Below are 17,276 nucleotides of genomic sequence, written 5' to 3'. Positions count from 1 at the left end.
GGTTGGAAAGTGGAAGGGCTGGGGTAGATGGCAAAGCTTAGAACCAGTGTTCCACAGAAGTGTTAACTGGCTTCTTGCCAGACACCAGCGCCTGCTGACTTATGAGTGCCACTTTTATCTTGAAGTGCAGAACTGAGTCTGATGGAAAGATTGACGGTGTTACATTCAGCCCAGGAATGTTTTAAAGCCTAAGTAAGCTGGAGAATCCCCTTTGCTTCGTTTTGGTGCTGGCTCAGCAGCTTGATTTCTGCCTCTGCTGTCACCTGGTCTTTCTGTTCTTCTGTTGGGAGAAACTGTGGGGGAAGGCAGGGCTTCCTGAATCCTGCACTGCATTATATTAGCAGGTTGTCAAGGTCTCACCACTTCCCCTGCAAAGCAGGTACTGTTACAGAATTAGCAGACCACACCGCCATTCCAGAGACTGGTGTTACCCTCGGCAACACCTGCTTTGCTTTTACACTCTCACATAAAGGGCAGACCAGAGAAGCCACCCCCGGGAAGGTCCACACAGGGTAGATGGACAGTTTGGAGGGTTGAAAGGCAACTCTTCGTGCCTTGAGCCCCTCTGCTGTATCACTGTGACCCGATGTGCTGGGGACAGGGAGCTCAGCAGACTTCAGCTGCCTTCGGTGCTGGGAGAGAGCACAGGGATGCTTACTTAGCACATCAATAAATGGATGGACGGTGGCTCCCTGGGTAAACGCCATAGTCTCTCCACTCCCCTGGGATTCTGCTCTGACATTTGTATATGAGGACTCCTCTTGAAAGTGGATCTGCTGGCTTGCCTGTCTGGTGTTAACTTCAAATGACAGGGATTTACTACTATGTCCACCGTGGATTGAGTCTTCACAAAGATGAAACCATTCTTTGAGAAAACAACCTCCATATTTCCTAATCACATAAATCACATCTAAACGATGCCTTTTCTGGTCTTAAAATGTATCCCTTTGTGGCTTATTGACCAATTATGTGTCCATTATTTCCAGCTCTCATAACTGAATGTATTAATTCATTCAGGTAGTGAGTGATTTCCAGGTGCCTATTAGCACCCAGGCTTGTATCGGTTACTGTGGAGGATACCAAGGAAAATACGATATGTGTTTATCCATCTACCTAACCTCTAGAATGTAAATACCTTGAAATCAGTGGATTGTTTTCTAACTTCTTTCTGTATGCCTAATTCATTCCTTTATGTCTACCATGTAATAAGTACCAAATAAATGATTTTTCAAGGGTGAGTAAATGGATAAATGGAAGAATGATTCTGCAGACAAAACAGAGATTGCATCTTTCTTTTTTAAAGAGACAAACATTCAATGGGCCTTGAGGAGCAGGATAAACAGTTTCTCTGAAGTCTACACATTCTTAATTGTGAAAGGATTTGTCAACCCAGAATACAAGCCTCTTCTCTGCATAATTCTCCAAAGATGTATTTTCAGGCTACAGATGAAATAATAGTCTGATGTATACTTTCAGTAGTCATGTAACATTCAGAAGGCCATACATGAATTCCACAACATTTTAGTAATGAATAAAGACGGAAAGTTTTTCTGTTCATCTGAACACCCAACATTTTCAAGCCAACTTTTAAATAAATATAAATGCAGATAAGTTTGGATTACCCTATATTCTGTATGCAGAGTTCTCCAGAACCGTCAAGTCACAACAATATTCCTATAAAGATTTATGAACACTTAGAAAAGTATACAAGATGCATACTCTGTGGGAAAAAAAAAAGCTTTCATTAATAATATAATAAAATGCTCGATGAAGTAACTTTCAACTAAACAGTGTTTGATAGCTGTGGAATGAAACAAACATTTACCGAACACCTAGTGTGTAACAGGCCCTATCTTTGGGGATACAGTAATTAATACGATCCTCAAAGAGCTAGTATTTCAGCAAGTGAGACAGAGGCATGTGCACAGATATCTGACACTAAAAGACTTACAAGACAATATAATACCACAGTGCTAGTCATGTCAATTACTTTCTGAAAGCATGATAGTAAGAAGAAGTGAATGATTCTTTTTGGTAGTTATGTACCCACATCTCCCTTGCCTACCTTGACCTTGAATTTTCAAGCTGATCTGCTCATGACCCATGGGGCTGAACAGATCCTAATAAAAAAGAAACTTGGGCCCTTTGATCTTTCCAGTAATGGTCTTACACTCTCTGCTTTGTTCCTATTTGCTTCTTCATTCTGTCTTCCCCATCGCCTGGTTTTGGGCTCCAGAGTACTCTGTAAACATGCAGAAATGTCTAGATACTCTTGCTTTTACTCTTGGCATTTCTTCCTCTTTTCTTCTCAGTTTCTTCTCAGTCCAGGCCCCCAGGACTGCCCTGTAAATAAGTCTCACAGCTGGCATACTGTGTGGTTTCTTCCCAAGTCCCACCTTCGGAATCTATTCAAGGATATTTAATTTTATGATGCTGAAAACCCCACCTTTGTTTTAGATGGATATCTTATTTCTACCGTAATTTGAATTTGTATTTTTTCTGACAGTAAAATGACATTATTCCTACCTGAGAGAACATGAAACGGCATTTTTCAGATTCAGAGGGAGTCCCATTACTGCACTTACTTGAAATAACCAAATATTTCACTGGCATCTGGGAGTGAAGCCAACAAACACAAGTGGTCAGTTTCTTTACAAGGAGGATGAAGGGATTTGGGTTAGACTGTTTCTCAGGTTTTTTCTGGTTTTAATTTCCAAAGACTCTTTAAACTCTGATTTCTAGGGAAGATGGAACTATGTTTATCAGAATTTCAAATAAGAAACACATTATTTTCAGCCATGCAATATTAGAATTAGAAGGAACTTGGGAATCATGAATGACGATCCTCATTTTACAGACATGGAAAAGGAGGTTCAAAGGGAAGTGACTTGCTCAAAATCACATCAGTTGAGTGCAGAACTGAACTTGTACTCTTGACTTTATTCTGCTGACCTTCCATCATCCCAGGGAATACAGCCTGGAGGAGTACTGCTAGAAGCAAGTGCTCAAAATCTACAAACAATGTGGCACATTCACACATAGTAAACGGTGGAGAGGGTGGTTCTGATTTAAATACTCAGCTGTTGTGGAAGCTGTTGAGATTGGCAGTTGATCCCTCAGCTTATGTTGGTCTACAACTCAGTAAACTACCTTGGCTTGATCCTGAGCCTAAGATGCTCATGTTTGTCCTTGCTTCCCAGTGAACATTTAGCCTTTGCTGGAAAACTGTTCCTGAGGCCACCATGCAGGTGCAGTGAATTTAACTCTGTGAATCTGTTATTTTCCATGTATACCTTTTAGCATCATATTCAGTATTTATAACCTAGAAAACATTTTGTTTCATACTCCGTAATTAAGCTTTTTAGAATTCAGGAATGACATCCAAAAGTTTTTTAAGAATCTTAGAAAAGGTCCAACACTCTCTAGGCAATGCCTTTGGCTTTAATCAAGGAGTGCTTAATGTACGTTGAAGGGACTTCTTCAAACTCGTTTTACTAGTTACTCCTGATTTTTCAAGTGATCATAATTGGCTTCCATTCCTTCTGAAAACTTGAAGAAATAACGCATTCTTTGATGAGAGCATTCTAAAGAATTATGAAAAAAGGAAACTTTGAATATTTTACGATATATTCATTTTTCCTTGGAATCATGAAAGCTGTAGCCTTAGCCATCTTTTAGCAGAACTATTACTTCCTCTCTAGCTACCATTTCTAGATTTAAAACCCTGGAAAAAGTACAATTTTACCAGCCACTACTAGTACCCAGTGTCAGCAGCTCATATAAAACCTGAGAAAATATAGTTGGGATTAAAGAAATCTGTAAAACTGTGAAGTAAGGCCATAGCAGGTAAAATGCAACTCCTTTTACTGAGTATATAATTTATTAGGAAGGCTCTTTATTTATAGGAAATCTGCTTGACACCTTATCTTTGACAACTGCCTGATTTTTTTTTAGAAGGACAAAAATGAATAAACTGTTTCCCAGGATAGGTATTTATTAATTTCTCAGTAAAGATCTCTGTGTCTCTGCTTGATACCCACTCCTCTGTCCCCAAGCACAATTCCCCTTTCCTACCTTTCTTCATCAGTCCTAAAATGTCACCTTCCTGTAACCAGTCCGAGGGCTAGGACTTACAAGGGTTCCTACTACCCTTACCTGGGTCCCCATGTCTTCTTTCTCCATGCACCACCATGCCCACTATTAAATTCAATGCATTTGGCTTTTGAACTCCTATTACTATTATTTTACTTCTCTCCTAGTTCTGTGATCCATTGCCAACTTTGTAGTAAGGGGGATTTGGTCTTTTTCAATGGTTATTTTTTCAGGAAAATATCAGTTACCCACAATTTTGTACAGCTTTGCAAATAGAAGGAGCCCTTCGTTTTCAGACCCCTTTTCTCAAAATCCAGTAAAGAGGAATCAATGCACAAACCCTTTCTCTTGGACAGAGACCTCTGTCCTTCTAGGTATAGGTTTTTCTTGTGTATTTGAGCTGCCTGATACCCTTGGGTCAGCTCCACAACATCTTTAGCTGCAGGTTGACTGGTGCCATGTGAGCAACAGGACTTGGTGCAGAGACTCGTTTTTGATCCTCTAAGATGTTTTCCTTTTCAGTTTTGACTCCATTTAGTTTCCAAGAAGGAAATGCCCTGATTTATTTTCTCAAGGTAAAGCTCTGAGATATTATAGCTAATTGTCATCTCTAGGCTTTCTTTCTCTTCTAGAGAAAGGATAGGAAACACCTCCCTCATTCATTTCACAGACAAAACTACCATTTGGGGATGATGCAGGAGAGTGGGTGGAGGACAGCATAATACGTGGCCAATGACCAATGAAGGATGGAGAGGAAATAGAGGGAAGGCTCTGCCCTGAGTCCTCAACACAGAAGTTCTAGGCCCACCGGCACAGTGATGCTGCCTTTGGTTTTCCAACCCTGTTCATACCCACAGCTCCATCGGCAGCCAAGAAGCTGGCTCAGGCCAAGAAGCTGGCTCAGGCCAAGAATAAACTTATCCCATAGCTGCTGTGAAGAGTTTATGTGTAGTCTGTCGGGGCTGGGGTTAGACATTGGTTCACAAATTTCATGACCTCATAAATTCCTTATTTAAAACTTTGCACCCAAGGCAGTGCATCCCAGAGGAAAATCTAGGTTGTCACTTCTGAATTTATTTGTGGAGACTTCATGTTGAAAAAAGCAATCAAAGATCAATGTTTTAAAAATTATTTCAGTAAAATATCAAGTTTTTAAATTCTTACTTTAGGATTTGCATTTTCATCAGTTGTCTCAAATACTAATAGCGGTTCAATCAGGCAAAGCCTTTGTTAGAACCCAAGGGAATTTACACCTGAGCTAGAGCAAGAGGGAAAGATGTTTAAAGTTAAAAGGGAGTGAATTAGGAAGAGCTATTAGTCCTCCTTGGTGCATTTTTACGTCTGAGCAAAAGCCAGATCAATGCGGTGTTTTATTTTGGTGACTCGTTCACTAAATGTAAACAAAACAAAACAAAGCCTTGAAGAGCACAGGCTGGTCATTTAATAACAACTCTATGAACTGTTATTTCTACCTAAACTCAGTGAAGTTAAGTCCTTCATTCAACATTATACACCTCACCACTGACTGAACTGCAATCCAAAACTTCAGGCTATCGACCTGTATGAAACCTGTTTTTTAATGAAGAGATATCCTAAGGTATATTTCCTTCTAATGACATGGACCAAAAAGAAAATTCCAGTTTGATTAAGTTTGTGTTGAATTCAGTAGTTCTGGACCACCAGCGCTTTTTTGGACTGGCAGAAATTTCCATGAATCAGTATTGATTCTTTCATACAAGAACAGAGTCAATGAGACCGTGGGGCAGGGACTGGGAGGTAATTTGATCATCCACCAGCTGTAAAAGAAGTTAAAATTATGTTAAAAATAACTCTGAAGAGTTTCATTTCTTTAAAAACCACAACATCTGAAATAAAGAAATTCTATGGATAATTATTTTGATTTTATGGTGTTCTTTATTGTCATTGCTTTTTTGTTTTCTTTTTTCCCGTTAGAAACCACCTTCTTCCTCCCAAATTTTCTTTTTTATCATGAAAGATTTAAAATATAATGTTAAAAATAGAGAATAATTTTAAAAATCTATGTCTATTCTTCAACCATGTTCTCTCTCTCCTTCCTCAGAGATAACCAGTAGTACAAATTTAACATTCATCATTCCCTTGAATGGTTTTATACTTCTATGTCTGTAGATATTCATACATTTGATAAAATACTGCTTTTCAAGTTTTTAAACTTGATGTGAATAGAGTGGGAGGGGGCAAGATGGCAGAGTAGGAGGATGTGGAACACAATTTTCCCCATGAACACATCAAAAATACACCTACCGGTGGAATAATTCTTATAAAACTAACTGGAAACTAGCAAAAAGAATCTCATAAAAAAGCCTGTAAGAAAGATCCAAAGTCCACTAGGAGGGGAAAAGAAGCAATCAGGTCTGGACTTGTGCCCCTTGGGAGGGGACTCAGATGAAAAAGGAGATTACACAGGCGGAGATCCTCCCTGGGAAGTGAGTGGTTCAAGCCACATACTGGACATCTTCACCCTGAGGTTTGACACAGGGAAGACAGGCGCCCTTGGCTGGTTGCAGGGTGTATGGGACTAACAGAAGGACCATAGGAAGCCTGGATTCTGCTCTTGAGGGGCATGTGCACACTTGCTCCCAAGGCTAAGTGAAATAATTGAGTGTGTACGTACTTTTATCACAGTAATATGTTAGCACTACATTAACTTATTTTTCAGCTTCAGTGAGATATAACTGATATATAAGATTTTGTAAATTTAAGGTGCACAGTGTGATGATTTGATACACATACACATTGCAAAATGATTACCACAGTAAGATTAATTCACAGTAAGGTTAATTAACACCCCCATCACCTCAGACAATTACCATTTGTGATGTGTGTGTGGTGTGATGAGAACATTTAAGATGTACTCTCTTGGCAACTTTTAAGTATATAATACAGTATTGTGACTATAGTCACAATGCTGTAAGTTACATACCTAGAGCTTATTCATCTTATAACTGGATGTTTTTACCCTTTGACTAACATCTCCTCATCCCCTGCCCCTACTTACCTTCACACCACCCCTGGCAACCATCATGCTACTTACTCTCTGTTTCTATGAGTTTAACTTTTTAGATTCTACATATACATGAGATCTTTCATATAAGATTTGCATTTCTGTGTCTGACATTTTTATATCTAGCATAATACCCTCAAAGTCCATCTATGTTGTTGCAAATGGCAGGATTTCCTTCTTTTTATGGTTGAATAATATTTCATTATACAAATGCCTTTATCCATTCACCTATCCATGGACTTTTAGGGTGTTTCTATGTTTTAGCTATTGGGGATAATGCTGTAATCACCCTTTGAGTTATTTCATCTTCTTTGAATATATACCCAGAAGTGGGATTGCTAGATGATATGGTAATTCTGTTTTTAATTCCTTTAAAGAAACTTCATACTGTGTGAGATGATATCTCATTATGATTTGAATTTCTTTGATTATTAATGATATTGAGCATCTTTCCATGTACCTGTTGGCTATATGTATGTCTTCTTTGGAAAAATGTCTATTCAGGTCCTCTGTCCATTTTTAAATATTTTTTTTCTCTTGAGTTGTATGAATTTCTTATATATTTTGGGTATCAACTCCTTATCAGATACATGATTTGCAATTTTTTTTCTCCCATTCCAGGTTACCTTTTCATTTTATTGATTGTTTCTTTTGTTGTGCAGAAGCTTTTTATTTTGATGTAGTACCACTTTTTTTTATTTTTGTCTTTGTTGCTTGGTCTTTTAGTGTCATATCTGAATAATTGTTGCCAAGTCCAATGTCAAGGAACTTTTCCCCTGTGTTTTCTTCAAGGCGTTTTATGGTTTCAGGTCTTATATTTAAGTCTTTAATCCATTTTGAGTTAATTTTTATGAGTGGTTTAAGATAGGGGTCAATTTCATACTTCTGCACATGAATATCTACATTTCCCAACACCATTTATTAAAGAGACTATCCTTTTCATTTTGAATATTCTTGGTTTCCTTGTTAAATATTAGTTGACCATATATGTGTTGGTTTATTTCAGGGCTTTCAGTGCTGTTCCATTGGTCTATGTGCCTGTTTTTTATGCCAGTATTATACTATTTTGATTAATATAGCTATGTATAGTAGTTTGAAATCAAGAAGTATGATGCCTCCAGCTTTGTTCTTCTTCCTCAGGGTTACTTTGGCTTTTCAAAGCCTTATGGCTTTATATGAAATTCAGGATTGCTTTTTCTATTTCTGTAAAAATTGCTATTGGAATTTTGATAGTGATGGCATTGAATCTACATATAACTTTGGGTACTATGGGCACTTTAACAATATACATTCTTCCAATCCATGAACATAAAATATTTTTCCATTTATTTGTGTCTTCTTCAGTTTCTTTCATCAATACCTTACAGTTTTCAGTGTACAGATCTTTCACATCCTTGGTTAAATTTATCTCTAAGTATTTTATTGTTTTAGATGCTATTGTTAATGGGATTGTTTCCTTGATTTCCTTTTTGTATAGATCATTGCTGATGTGAAGAACTGATTTTTGTATGTTGATTTTGCATCTTGGAGCTTTACTAAATTTGTTAATTAGTTCTAATAGCTTTCTTGAGTTTCACTATTTTCTACAAATCAGATATGTTATTTGCAAATGCAGATAATTTTACTTCTTCCTTTCAGATTTGTATGCGTTTTTTTTTTTTTTCTTTTCTCTTCTTTCTGAATTGCTCTGCCTAGAACTCCCAGTACTCTGTTCAACATGAGTGGTGAGAGTGGACACTTTTGTTTTCATCCAGATTTAGAAGAAAAGCTTTCAACTTTTCACCGTTAAGTTGTAAGGTCTCCTCTATCATTTTTGATTTTATTTATTTGAGTTTTATCTCTTTCTGTCTTACTCTAGCTGAAGTCTTGTCAATTTTGTGTTTATCTTTTCAAATAGCCAGCTCTTAGTTTTGTTGATCTTTTCTATCGATTTTATGGTTCATAGTTCTTTATTTCTGGCCTGATCTTTTGTTATTTCCTTTGCTCTGCTAAATTTAGGGCTAGTTCCTCTTTTTCTAATTCTTGAGATGAAAAATTAGGTTGCTTATCTTTTTTTTTAATGTAGGTATTTATCACTGTTAACTTCTTAGAACATTTTGCTGCATCTTGTAAGTTTTGATATATTGTTTCCATTTTCATTTGTCTCAAAACATTTTTTGATTTCCCTTTAAGTCATTGATTGTTCAGGAGTGTGTGGTTTAGTTTCCATGTATTTATGAATTTTCCAGATTTTCCCATATTTTTGATATCTAGTTTCATATTGTTTCAAAAATGTTCTTGGTATGATTTTCATCTTCTTAAATTTTCTAAGACTTGTTTTGAGACTGAACACATCATCTATCCTGAAGAATATGCCATTTACATTTGAGAATAATGTGTATTTTGTTGCTGTTGGATGGAATGTTCTGTGTTTGAGTGTTAGGTTCGTTGGTCTAAAATATAGTTCAGGTCCAATGGACCTTATTGATTTTCTTTCTGGATGATATATCCATTGTCGAAAGTGGGATATTGAATTCTCCTCCTATTATTGTATTGTTGTCTTTTTCTCCCTTCAGATCCACTAGTATTTACTTTATATATTTAGTTGTTCTGATATTCTATGCATATAAATTATTGCATTTTCTTGATGAATTGACACCTTTATCATTATATAATGGCCTTCTTTATCTCTTGTTACAGTTTTTGTCTTAAAGTCTATTTTGTCTGATATAAGTAAAGCTACCTTTGGCCTCTTTTGGTTTCTACTTGTGTAGAATATCTTTTTCTATCCCTTCATTTTGAGCCTATGTTGTGTCCTTGAAGCTGAAGTGAACTTTGTAGGCAAACATACAGTTGAATCTTTATTTGTTTTGTTGTTTTTTATCCATTCAGTCACTCTATGCCTTTTGTTTGGAGAAATTAGTCCACTTATATTTAAAGTAACCATTGTTAGGTAAGGACTTACTAGTGCCATCATATTGTTTTCTGACTATTTTGTTCATTTCTTCCTCTCTTGATGTCTTCCTTTGTGAACTGATGATTTTTATGGAGTGGAATGCTTTAATTCCTTTCTATTTACCTTTGTGTGTCTATTATAGGTTTTTAATTATGGTTACATAAAACATCTTATCGATATAACAGTCTCTTTTAAGCTGAAAACAACTTAACTTTGATTGCATACCAAAACTCTACCCTTTTACTCCCTCCCCACATTGTTTTTTAATGTCATAATTTACAGCTTTTATGTTGTATATCCATTGACAAATTATTGTAGATATAGTTACTTTTAATATTTTTCCTTTAAACTTCAGAGTTAAATGATTAACACATCACCATATGACAGTATTAGAGTATTCTAAATTTGACTATTTACTTACCTTTACCAGTGTGTTTTATATTTTGCTAGGTTTTCATGTTACTAATTAGTGTCCTTTTATTTCAGCTTTAAGAACTCCTTTCAGCATTTCTTGTATGGTAGATCTAGTGGTGTTGAACTCCCTCCACTTTTGTTAGGGAAAGTTTTTATCTATCCTTCATTATAATAATTCTGTCCAATAAAGTAATTTTGGTTAGCAATTTTTTTTTTCTTCCTAGTCTTTGAATATGTCATCCCACTGTCTCTTAGCCTACAAGATTTATGCTGAGAAATCTGCTGATAGCCTTAAGGGGATTCCCCTGTATGTGAGGATTTTTTTTCCCCTTGATGCTTTTAAAATTATTTCTCTGTCTTTGATTTTAGACAGTTTTGTAATAATATGTCTTTGAGAAGATCACTTGGGTTTGAAATATGTAGGGATTTATAAGATTCATAAAATTCCCAAATCTGAGAAATTCTCAGACATTATTTTTTTAAATAAGTTTTATTCCCCTTTCTCCCTCTGTTCTCCTTCTGAGACTCCAGTAATGCATAGACTATTAATCTTAATTATATACCATAATTTTACATAGGCTTTCTTTATTTTGTCCTTTTTGTCATTCACATCTGACTAGATAATTTCAAATGATCTGTCTTCTACTTCACAGATTCTTTCTTCTGTGTTATCCAGTCTGTTGTTGATGCACTCTGTTGAATTTTTCATTTCATTTATTGTATTCTTCAGCTTCAAAATTTGTTTGGTTCTTTTTTATGACTTCCATCTCTCTGTTAAACTTCTTATTTTGTCCATGCATTCTTTTTCTGATTTTATTGAATTCTCTTCATGTATTCTTGTAGATCATTGAGCTTCCTTAAAACAACTATTTTGAATTCCTTATTGGGCAAATTATAGATCTCCATTTCTTTGGGGTTACCAGAAAGCTATTGTTTCCTTTTTAGATGTCATGTCTCTTTGATTTTTCATGTTTCTTGAAGTCCTGAATTGCTATCTTCACGTGTGAAGAAGCATTCACCTCCTCCGGTCTTTACTGACTCACTTTGGAAGAGAAATACTTTACTTCAGCCTTGTTAGGAATTCTGAGGTTTTCTCAGATCTTTTCTGTGTATGCACCTGCTCCACACTTCTTATTCTCTCAAGGGGGATTCTTAAGATTATATGCCTGCAAAGCCGGCCTGGGTGCTGATAGTCTTCCTTTTGTTTTTCCTAGGCCAGTATTGAATGGTTAGCTTTGTTTGCTTTCTCTGCAAACCTGCAGAGTTGGGACATCTTCCTGTACATGCTCACTGTCATTTGCAGACTTATACTTACTATCTTCTGAAGCATAAACAGAGAGATGGCCATGTGTGGAGTGTGTGGGGGTGAAGCATGCATACCATTAGGGGTGCACATGGGTCAGTCCCCACAGTCAAGGTGTCCCAGAAGCTCAAGGATGGACTTCATGATGGGGTATGCAAAGCAGTTAGTAGGATATGCATCCTTTTGATAATTTCCTTTCTGAGCCCTGACTTCTGTTCTCCCAGCTGTTCACTGCCCTGCAGTCTTGTAGCTCACAATTCAGTATTCTGTAAGCAAGAAGAAAGAAATGGGTCTCCTATTTCCCAAAGCTGGGGAATACAGGAGCTCAGTCACACACTCCACTTTCCCTGAGGGGAGAAATCATGGGCTGAGAAAGGTCTCTCTTGGCACTGAGCAGGGCCACACTGGGGAAAGGGTGATGGGGACAAAGTGAAAATGTTCCTCTTATTATCTTCAGTGCATCCAATCTTAGAATTTTTTTTTTCTCCAATACTGTGCTGAAACGTCTCTTCTGGATTCCTGGACTTCCACAAAGGCCCTCTTTTCTGTGGGTAATCATCAGAATCGTTTTTCTTCTGGGGATGATGGTAGAAAACTCTGATTTCTCCATGTTGATGATGTCATATCTGCATTAACTCATGAGGCTCTGCATTACATTAGGAGAGAAATCTGTGACCTTTAAGTGCCAGGTACTACTTCAAAATGAGAATTACTGAATGACTAAATATATAAATATAAAAATAAAACATAAAAGAAAATACAAGGGAAGATTTAGATGTTCTTTTAAGGAGAAAAACCTTTCTAAATAAAGGAAAAAAAATTAAGGAACTATCAAAAGATTTCAGTGTATAAAAAGTTTAATATTGAGATAAAATACTGTAAACAACTTTTTTAATTTACTGTTGGAAAAACTGCAAAATATGGCCCATTTTTTAAATATCATAAATTAAACTATTATAAATCATATGGAGAACATGAAAACTACAGTAAAAATGCACATGTAATATCCATAGATAGTTTATAAAAGAAGAAATACAAATAGATAAGAAATGTGAAAACTTTAGTCTTATTATATGAAAAAAAAATCAAATTAAACCAAAAATAAAATGCAGTTGCCGTCTATCAAATTGGCAGTTGTTCTTAGTTTCCCTCCTCTTCTGTGTGTTTTTTTCCTACTTCTTTATCCCTACTCCCCTTGTGAAGCACGTTGTTCCTGTGTGATTTATTTCATTCCTTTTATCAACTGCCACCATCAAAGATTATTCCCTGGGAAGACTCTAATCTCAAAATAAGGAAATGTGATTCCTTTTTACATCTTGTGCTTCCTCTTACTCTCTTTTATTTTAGAACAATAAAAGGTGCTTTTGTTTCAATCCCAGGTGAAAGGTGAAATTTTGGTGGACTTGGCTACTTTGCCAAAGATCCAAACACATTGTTATGTTAACATTCAATCTTTCCAGGGGCAGTTGGGCAATCAGGGCAGATTGGAATGACCTGGATCAGAGTCTTAAGAGAAGAGCCAGAGAGTGAGAAATCTAGGAGAGACAGGCTGTGGCAGTGGATTTGGAGAAGGTAGATGAGGAAGGGAAAAAAAAGAAGGAGAGGAGACAGTTGCACCGCAGCATCCTAGCATAGAGGGCCTTTGGCAGGAAACAGAAACCTGGGGCCTGCAGTAACTCCCTCAGTAACTACTATTTATGTTCCTAGTCTTCGTGGTGCCAAGTGCCAGATGGCATGTATCATGATTAAGAGCTTTGAGGAAGGTACTGGACCTGTCTAAGAAGGGGGTTGGCGTGCTGTTCCTGTCTTCTTTGGGTATTTAACGGGGTATATCGAGTCAGTACAAATTGAGTGGGCACTAATGGTCAAAACCATCTGATAATACCTTTTGTTCTAATTAAGTACGAAAAATCCCAGCATAAAGACCAGATTTAAGTGAAGTGCCTCAGAATGAGGGACATTGTAGTAGTTATTGTTTTTACACATTACAAGTCATTTATTAATTATTCTTCTAAATAAATATAATGCCCCACTGAGAACAGTTGTTGAACAGAATATGTGATAGCATCCTAATTAAATAACAAAATGCTTATTACTGATTTATAGCAGTCATAAAATACTTTGTCATAAATCTTGCTAATCCATCTGCCTTCCTATTTAAATAAACTGCCTGGATCTCAGTAGTGAAGTGTATTCCCTTCCTCACCCTCCACAGAAGAGCTGAATTCTAAGTTATAGGATAATAATTGCTCTTTGTAAAGAATTCTGGCAAATTCTCCCAGCAGAGTAGCCACACAGCAGAGACCTAGAGCACACTTCTAGGGACAAGAATCTTGTGAATGTGTCTTTTTTTCCCACGTGTAGTTGCCAAGTTTGCACCGAACAAGGACCAAGGCTTTTCTAGGAGTGGGTCTGGACCATCTCTCCTTTCCTGATAGGACTTGCAGTTTTGACTGTGCTGGGTCAGGTGCATAAAAGATTACTTATCAGAAAGGGCATCAAGAGAGCTCATTTTTCTTTGTTTCATTTTCCTTTTTGATAACCCAGTCTCTCGAGCTGGATGTATGGGGAGTGTGGTGGGGGCTTTGCTTTGGCTGTGGCAGTGGGAGAGGGTCAGACTCTGAGCCTGGCCTTGGTATAAGCTTATTCTTTCTTCTCTGCCCAGAAAGCCCACTCTGCTTACCTGCACCCTGTGCACCTCCTGCTGATGCCTCTTATCGGAAGATTGTTTTCCTCTCCCATTTTCATTTTTCTTCATCATAAGAAGCATCACTTTGCTCTGCCCTAGGCTCTGTGTCCTTCATTCCCTGCCTACCATGTCTTTGTCTTGCTGTATAACATAATGGGCCCATTCCTCTGTGATCTCTGTCAAGTAGGAGCCACAGGATGCCGTGGAAGAGAATGAGGTTTACAGCCAGACCAACCAGCAGCCCTGCCTCATCACAGTTTTGATGTGAGACTTTGGGCAAATTACTTAAACTCTCTGTGTCCTAGTTTCTTTAATAAGAAATGAGAAATAGAAGTATATACTTTGCAGTGAAAACTATGTAAAGACCTAGTGTAGTGTTTGGTACAGGTTGGGATTACATCTGTGCCATTTACATTATTTTAAGATCCTTGTGTAGTTGAACATTGCTTTTAACTTATATTTTAGCAGCGAGGATACAGCTAAAACACTGAAACATGCTGTGTCCAAAAACAAGTAATCTAGCTTTGCTGCTTTCCAATTGTGTGATTGGAGGAAACTCCTTACTTAGCTCAGTCTTAATTTTATCATCTAAAATTTAGCAAAATAGGAGTAAATATTCCACAGGGTTGTGTGAAGATTGAATGTGATAGTGTATTAAGGTAATTAACAAAGACCTTCACCCAATAAATATTCAACAAATATTAAGAACTGCTCTTCAGGAAATACAGTGAGATCAAGCCCGGAGTAGTTGTTTCTATAAGTGGGATTGACCGCCCTCCCCAGAGTTTACTGTCTCCTAGGTAAGATGTCAGGGTCGGGGTGGGGGAGGTAGAGGTCTTCAGGGAGTCTCTGGGCCATGGCCCTCATGTACCAAAGTAGAAACTGAAGCTTAGGAGCTTTGGGGCCTGGGCCAGGCCACACAGGGAGCTAATGGCCAAGCCTACTGGAGTCCTGGCTGTTTCCACAGTTCCCCAGGGTCTGACCTCTCTGCCACCTCTCATTTCTGTGCCTTTTGACCTACAGGAGTGCACAGCAAGGCCTCTGACAAATAAACAGTGGCCTAGAGATTAAACTGCACCTGAAGCTGGTTATGCAGGTTCACTTAACATTTGAACCAAGGGCGGAAACTCAGCTCTACCCGGACTGCAGAGGGATTAACCCATTCTCAGACTCAGCCTGTGAATTATTGCCCACTTAGGAAGTACAAAAAGAGAGGGAAGAACTAAATCTCATTAAAAGAAACACAAACCTGTACGCATTTTTGAAACAGGAGAAGAAAAAAAAAAAAGAAACAATCAGAAATAAATTAAATATATTTGGATGTGTGGAAAAAATTCCAGATAGACTTTCTTCAAGCTATCTCATACATCAGGGACCAGAAGAGAATGAATGTGATGTAATACAGCGGAAAGTGTTACTTTCTGTGAGAAATCTTGCCTTGCTGTCTTAGAATTCTGCCCACAGCCACCATTGTTTCAAACATCTTAATCCTTTCAGCCAAATTGGACTTCTTTCTGTGCCCTGGGCAAGATAATGTTACTTCTACCTCAGGGTCTTTGCACTTGCTATTCTTTCTGTTTGGATAAAGATTTTGCTTAGAAGTTGCATCCATAAAGAGGCCTTTCTGACCATTGTAGTTAGAGAGTTCCCCTCTGCCTTTTTGTGGAAAGCCCCTCTTAACTCTGTCTGCCAAACACTTATTGCCACTTAAATATCATTCACTTACCTATTAGTTTATGTATTTATTGTCTTTCAATGTGCCCTTCCCCCAGTATAGGCTCCTTAAGAGAAGAGACTTGTTTTATTTCTTGTTTTATCCCCAAGGCCAGTATCAGTCCTGGCAAGTAATTGGCATTTGAAAAGTTCTGACCAAGCACATGCATGAATTCATGTTTTGTGGAAAGCAAGAAGATAGAAGTGTAGAAATGAGTCATGAGGGAGGAGGAGGATGCAGTGCTTAGCTAGAGCTAAAGTCCTCTAATAAATGGTTAAGGCTTTGAACACAGTCCTAAGATCAGTGGGACGCTCTTGGAAGGACAATGAAGGTGTTGGAGAATGTAAGTTCATGGGAGAGTTCCAGCTCCAGGTGATCCTATAACAAAACCCCTCCCCACATGTTTAGGGAACATTGATCTTTGAGCACAGCACTTAGGAGCCAGCTGACCTGACATACCTCCCACTACCCTCTCTGCTCTGATCCCCCTTCCCTTGGAGTTATGGGAAAAAACCTGCCTCCCTTCTTTACCTTGTCCAAAGGAACGATAAGTAAAAATGTAATCTTAAGTATGTAGACACTGGCTCAAAGAAGAAACCTGTACTCGCAATAACAATCATTCAATGTTATCTTCCAGACATCTTCACAGGACCAGCAAAGCAAGTATGCAGCTATTAGAATCACCTTCTTTGCTATCAAGTCTCAGGATGTGCCTCCTTCCAAACCTTGAGCTGGACCGACCCAGTGGATGTGAATGTAAGTTTTCAAATCTGCAGTCCATTAAGCCCTTCCTTTGGTACAATATTATTTTAAAAAATCCCTGGGGGTTTGTTGTGAAGAAAAAGAATGCCCCATGTGACACATAATGACTACATGTGTGTAATAAACTTTGGGGTTTAACTTCCCTTGGAGATTGCATTTCTTGCTATATCAGCTGTTTTAACACATTTTCTTCTTAGTTATTTGGATTTTAATTGTATTTATGTCTAGACATTAGCATATGATACTAGGTTCTAAATTTTACATAAAACTTGTTTGTGCCATTTATTGTGAGATGCTGTTTTTTCCTCATTTCCTGTTAACTTT

General features: G+C 37.6%; 1 long non-coding RNA gene across 1 annotated transcript in view; it reads left to right on the top strand.

Moving 5' to 3' along the window:
• LOC116157415 (uncharacterized) overlaps nt 1-17,276 on the top strand; it is a 297,701-nt gene that overhangs the window by 190,722 nt on the left and 89,703 nt on the right. Inside the window, exon 3 of the long non-coding RNA XR_004141445.2 lies at nt 16,828-16,946. This is a non-coding gene — a long non-coding RNA (uncharacterized LOC116157415). The remainder of the gene's footprint in view (nt 1-16,827; nt 16,947-17,276) is intronic.

The sequence above is a fragment of the Camelus dromedarius genome, chromosome 15 (assembly GCF_036321535.1).
Source record: "Camelus dromedarius isolate mCamDro1 chromosome 15, mCamDro1.pat, whole genome shotgun sequence".
NCBI classification, from domain to species: Eukaryota; Metazoa; Chordata; class Mammalia; order Artiodactyla; family Camelidae; genus Camelus; species Camelus dromedarius.
This window is presented reverse-complemented; position numbering and strand designations above follow the sequence as displayed.